This window comes from Pocillopora damicornis, chromosome 7 (genome assembly GCF_964200805.1).
Source record: "Pocillopora damicornis chromosome 7, jaPocDami1.2, whole genome shotgun sequence".
Lineage (NCBI taxonomy): Eukaryota > Metazoa > Cnidaria > Anthozoa > Scleractinia > Pocilloporidae > Pocillopora > Pocillopora damicornis.
In genome coordinates, this window is record NC_142676.1 from 10,589,645 (window position 1) to 10,595,218 (window position 5,574).

The following is a 5,574-nucleotide window of genomic DNA, read 5'->3' on the forward strand; positions in this document are numbered from 1 at the left end:
TCCCCAATCACTCTATGATATGCAATAATATAGTAAAGCTATCAAACGACACAAAGCCACACAAACAAACAAATGGAATCTTCTCAAATTTTGTAGTTACACTCATCTGTTAAGAAAGTAAGAAATACAATATACAGTTCCGGTCACGTCCTTTATTACATGATCAGATAAATGAAATGAAAAAATATAATAAATCCAATGACTTTAAATTTTTATATCTAGCAAACAAACAACTTAGTTCCACTTTAAACGAAAAGTATATAAACTAATATACTGTCAGTCCTTTGACTATCTCAAAAAAATATTTAAAAATTATAACCACTAAAAGATAACTCATTTGTATTTGCCCTACCCTGTTATGAAAGCCTATAAGGCCTAATGGATGGAGAGTGAAGTTACAAATGAATCCATGCTTTATTTCAGTAGTTTCAATACACGATGGCTCAGGAAATTCGACATCAAGGAAAAAAAAAATGTTGGTTTCTAAGTGAACCGAAAATTGTAACTATTTATTGATAAAAATATTTAGTTATATATGTGTCCTACTTATGGCATCGAGATGAGAGACTCGGGATGAAGTCGATCGCTTTTTAAGACTGCTAAATAAAGATCCATAAATAAATATCTCTTCCGCACAGACATTGGTAAGTGGATACGACTCGATCTATTAAAAGATTTAATCAATGTAGGTGGCTGGATTCGTGTATCACAACTTGTTGAGTCGCGAATACGCTCTAGGCTCTAACAAGATGTGAACGTTCGTATTCATGATGAAAAATTTTGAAAAGTCTCAAAGCAAAAAGAACTTTGAACTTAACTCTATTCTGTGACTTTAGGTGAATTGTAAACTCAACTTAGGCAGAAGCCAGCGAGAAACGCACAGATGCAAAATTCACAATAGTCCATTTCACAGTTGTGTGCTTGGCTGCCAAACCTTTGAACGTGGGTGAGGCTAAGGTTGACCTTGTTATGATACAAACCTTCCTGCTTTTCAAATGTAACTCATGCTAGCTAGATACTGGTCTTGATCACAACAAGGTCACTTTCACCCTCGCTTCAAATCAAAGGCTTAGTAACTGAGTACACAACTGTAAAATGGCCAATTTCAATCCAGGCGTTTTCAAATACGATGATATTACACATCTAGACTATACCACCATAAATTGACTGTAGCGTAATATTCTACCTAGTGTAACCTTATTGGAGTCCATGTTTCACTGAGCCACAATTATTCATCATTTTTTTTAGCGTGGGGTTATGGGTTATGTTAAAGAAAAAAAAAGCAATGGCTAATGACGTGTGTTCAGATGCTGTTGGTAAATTATAGATAATACCACAAAGGTTGGGACGTTTGGACAGTCTCGATGCCCATAAGGGTCGGCGAAAAATAAAACTTGCGGTGACGTACTTGGTCTAAAGCGCGAGGCTCCTCGAGTTTTGGAACCAATCAAAGCGAAAAAGTCTAACGATACTTCAGAGATTAGATGCAGACTGCAGCAACAAGAAAGTGGTACTACCTAACCTAGGTGTACTCTTTCACCAATAAAAAAAAATATCAATTGGTTAACATTGCACATGTTTGTTTCTCTGCATAGTTTGGTACTCAAAGACGTCAGCTGCACTACGCCTCTCTATGCTCTGTACAGAGATATTTTGTAGCCACCTCCACTGTCCGACGATGGATAAAACTAAGTTTTTTTTTAATTTATTTATTTTTATACGCAGCAGTCTTATGTCTTATATACAAGCCTCTTCTTGCGACAAAAGAAGAAGAGAGAAAAAATCCACACTATTAACTGAAAAAAAAAAAAAACGGGCGAATGACTCATTCCAATGCTTGCCAGAAACACTAAAGGGCAGCGAGTAAGGGTGTGGAGGATTGACTTTTATATATATATATATATATATATATATATATATATATATGTATGTATGTATGTATGTATGTATGTGACGTGATACACCAGAATCTGAACTTTTCGGCGTCTGCTGAGATATTAATTGGGTTTTAAAAAATATTTCTAGCTGGGCTTGATTTCAAACGTATACTACATAATGAACCGATGAAGGCCTGCCGAAACATTTCCTAAAAAAAGTATTATCGCGGGTTTGAAATTTATTTTGCTTCGTTTATTGTCACGAAAAAAGGGAGGTGCTTAGAAAATGAGTAACAGATACAAGTAAGAGAATTTAAGTGAATAAAAGTGATGAATGACTAGAAAATTGTAAAATTTGGCACGATTGTAAATAGTGTTATTAAAGAAATAATCATATTTCATTAAAAATGTGATACGGACAAATGAGGTGCAACAAAGGACTTAAACTTTCATCTTAAAATTAGCACGTTGTCTCTTCTCTTGTATAAGTTAGCTCCAAAGGGAACACTACCATCTCACTGCAAGCAAGGAAAAAAGGTGACCAGCAACAGAAGATAAGGCTCTGAGAGTCAGTGGGAGATTTGCAACGAAAGGGTAAACAAAGTGGGAGAGGTAAGAGCGTAGAATAGAGGGTATCTATTTAAAACGGGCGATGTAATGGAGAAACAAGATTAGTTAGGGAAGATTGTAACATCTTAGTAGTAAGTCCAAGGTAGTTCTCAGATAAGCGCCCCACCCGAACTTAGCTGAGCTGATAAGTCCAGAACTGTGCAACTACATGTCACTGAAGGCAATGCAAATGTTTTGCAAAACATTACTCATATTTATTGTACCAAGATGTATCCCATGGCTTTGAGGTGACTGTCTCCATTTATTTTTGAAAAAACGGCTTCGTTACCACACGTGTTTGAATTGCACCCCCTGTGCCAAATCCGATCCTTGAGTCGCACGAGTCACACTTATTCTCGTTGTTGCTAACAATACCAATTCTGGCTTTAGAAGTTTGAATGTGACTACAAACGACATTGAACGTTTCTTTGTTGCAGTCGTACTGTAATGAGCCTTGCGAACCTATCAACTCTTTCCACTTGTCACGACCCAGTGAGGTGTTGCGGTATTGCCCATCAGCGATCAGTGAGTACAGAGAGTCAGCTTGCTTGTGGATGACAATGAACTTGAGCTGTTGGTCGATCTTCATACCGAGACAGATCTTTGAAAAGGATGTGTTCCAGTAGGTGGGTAGCTTTGATTCCTGTCCGTCGAATCTAGTTTCTCCTCCGGCAATGTTGAATTCTTTATAATTACTCCAGTAAGGTGCATTATAGTGAAAAGTGGCCTGAAGAAGATTAAGATAATTCCGTCATTGTTGCTGTCATATTCATCACATAGACAAATTCAATAATCCCGAAGTTTTTTCTCACTTTTAAAATGACGTTTTTTCAAAGGAGAAGTATTGTCAGTTGATCTTTGATCAACATAATCATCATTTTTGTTATCATTGTGTTTATTAAGTTTTGTAAGATTTGCGGTAACGAAACGAAATGAACTGGTACTGTCGTTCCCGTCTTTAGAATCATCATCTGACCCTGTGTTTATCTAAGAGTTAGCAGCATCATTTTTTCCCATTAACCGAATTATGATCTTAATGGTGCGTATTTCTTATCTAGCTGTTACATGATACTAGAGACAAATATGCTAGGATATATTTACACATTCTTTTTCATCCTTTTTCAACAGTCACTGCACACAACAAGTCTTGAGCGAAGTCTGTTCTTCATGTATTACCTTCTCGATGGAAGACAACTGAAGGCATTCATGTGCAACACGCACGTTTTTAACTTGCAACGTTTTGAAAGAGAGCGGGTTTATACAGGAAATGAATTATTTAATAAATTATGCACCTCTCTGCCGTGAATTTTTATGACTGGTGTCCATCCACCATCTCCACACCCAAAATTTCCCATGTGACAGAAAACGGACAATGGTTGGGAGTCAACAAGAAGGGTACCCACACCACTCACATTGGATCTTTTGAATAAAAAAAAAAAAGAAATACAACTACTAATGAAAACAATGATGGTGAAATAAAACTTGAGCTTATAAAAATAATTATTATAGCTACATTGGTGGCATTGAAAATGACAATGGCAGAGATAATGGGTGGTGATGATAATGATTCAACAAATGAGCAAGTGAAAAATTTATCCTTCAGCAAAAGACGACGTCAACAACTGCAGAATATAAACAACAGCCTTCGTAGCAACAATGCTCTGTTATTTATCCTGGAATTGAACAGGTGTGGGGGGCAAAGGTGAATCGAACACCAAAGTGAATCGAATTTAAACGGACTTTCTTCGAGTATGGAATGTGGCCTGAAAATTGGGATATATTCGGTGAAGTGATGAGCTTAAACTAATTGAGGGCAAGCGGAATATTTGATGTACTGCATAAATAATATCCGAATATCAATTCTACTTACGTGTCTTTGTCATGAATTTCTTTACACGAAGTAGGTCCTGGAAGTGATTTAAAAGTGCCTTTGATTAGAATTATAAAATTATATTGTCTCTCTGATGTTGTAGGGGTTTTATCATTATTATTATTATTATTATTATTATTATTATTATTATATTTCAGCTTCCTGGCTGAACTGAAACATCTTCTTTTCTAAAAGACTTTCTTGGGTAGTATGCATGCATGTTACTTTCAATCCTTTAAAAGAGGAGAGGTCGGTTGAGCGTGTCACTGATCATTGATAACAATTATTTCCATTCAGTCTTAAAAGTTGCTAATTAACTGATGGCTCTCCAAGTAACTAATTCATTTGTGTTTAAAGAATGATTGATCATTCTGCTCTTTTTCATTCCCAGATTTCGTGGTATCAACCCACGAAGTACTCTTCTCTCTTATCATAAGAGTTGTCTGATTTCATGTATTTGTGAATTCATGCGCTGTTTGCTATGTGCTTTGCGTTACGCGTTATGCTTACTGCAGTGCGTTGACATTTTCATCAGAAAGTTCTTTCATAGGAACCCGTCTCAGCTTAATGTGTACAAAAGTTAACGCTTGCATGTACCTTTACATTTTCGGCCATTCCTAGTGAATCCGGGCCTGCATGTGCAGTAATAAATCCTTTGGTATTGTTGCAAAAGGCATGGGGACTACAATTGTGAATCTCTTCGGCACACTCATCGATGTCTGAAGACAACAAAAGAAACAGCAAGAGAAGAAAACAAACAAATTAATTAGTGGGCCACGTGGAATTGCAAGTAGTCATTTGCCATTCTTTTTAATGTCGTTAATACTAAATCAAGTGTATTCGTATGAAAGTTCATTGTAGTTATATTTTAATTCAATTGCCCACAATTAGAATTACTTTTCAAATCTTAGACGCCAGTTTCAGATTTAAGAAAACAGCATGTCAGTTTATTTTCCTCTGTGTGTCTCTCGCTTTCACTCTCTCTCACATGTTCATTTAGTTAGTGTACGACTTGAATGCTTCTTAATAATTGAATTGAAGATCTCACTAGAACGATATAGAGGACTTTTTGGTTACCTGTTTGGCACCTTGGACCTTTGCATCCAGCAGGACATAGACATTGATAAAGTTTGTCTGTAAAACTGCTTCGACAAGTGGCGTTGTTCGCGCAAGGATTGTCAGCACACATGTTCTTGCGAAAGAAAGAGAGAGATAAAA

At 36.5% G+C, this 5,574-nt stretch overlaps 1 long non-coding RNA gene and 1 pseudogene across 2 annotated transcripts; one reads left to right on the forward strand and one right to left on the reverse strand.

The window, feature by feature from the left end:
• The first annotated feature begins 1,973 nt into the window (after positions 1–1,973).
• LOC149042509 (uncharacterized) lies at positions 1,974–3,930 on the forward strand. Its single transcript, XR_016188671.1, has 3 exons — positions 1,974–2,489; positions 2,924–3,112; positions 3,615–3,930. It is a non-coding gene; the product is annotated as an uncharacterized LOC149042509 (long non-coding RNA).
• Positions 2,630–5,023, reverse strand: LOC149042510 (putative skeletal organic matrix protein 5; annotated as a pseudogene). The gene is made up of 4 exons (XR_016188646.1): positions 4,954–5,023; positions 4,357–4,393; positions 3,779–3,905; positions 2,630–3,213 (listed from the first exon to the last, which is right to left on the reverse strand). The product of XR_016188646.1 is annotated as a putative skeletal organic matrix protein 5 (transcript).
• Between the last annotated feature and the right edge of the window lie 551 nt (positions 5,024–5,574).